The following is a 413-nucleotide window of genomic DNA, read 5'->3' on the forward strand; positions in this document are numbered from 1 at the left end:
GTAGAGCAGGCAGAGGAACAGAAAAACACCTCTGTAGAGCAGGCAGAGGAACAGAAAAACACCTCTGTAGAGCAGGCAGAGGAACAGAAAAACACCTCTGTAGAGCAGGCAGAGGAACAGAAAACACTGTAGAGCAGGCAGAGGAAACAGAAAAACACCTCTACAGAGCAGGCAGAGGAAACAGAACAACACCTCTGTAGAGCAGGCAGAGGAACAGAAAAACACATCTACAGAGCAGGCAGAGGAAACAGAACAACACCTCTGTAGAGCAGGCAGGGGAACAGAAAAACACCTCTACAGAGCAGGCAGGGAAACAGAACAACACCTCTGTAGAGCAGGCAGAGGAACAGAAAAACACATCTACAGAGCAGGCAGAGGAAACAGAACAACACCTCTGTAGAGCAGGCAGGGAA

Source organism: Oncorhynchus masou, unplaced genomic scaffold (genome assembly GCF_036934945.1).
Source record: "Oncorhynchus masou masou isolate Uvic2021 unplaced genomic scaffold, UVic_Omas_1.1 unplaced_scaffold_1581, whole genome shotgun sequence".
NCBI lineage: Eukaryota > Metazoa > Chordata > Actinopteri > Salmoniformes > Salmonidae > Oncorhynchus > Oncorhynchus masou.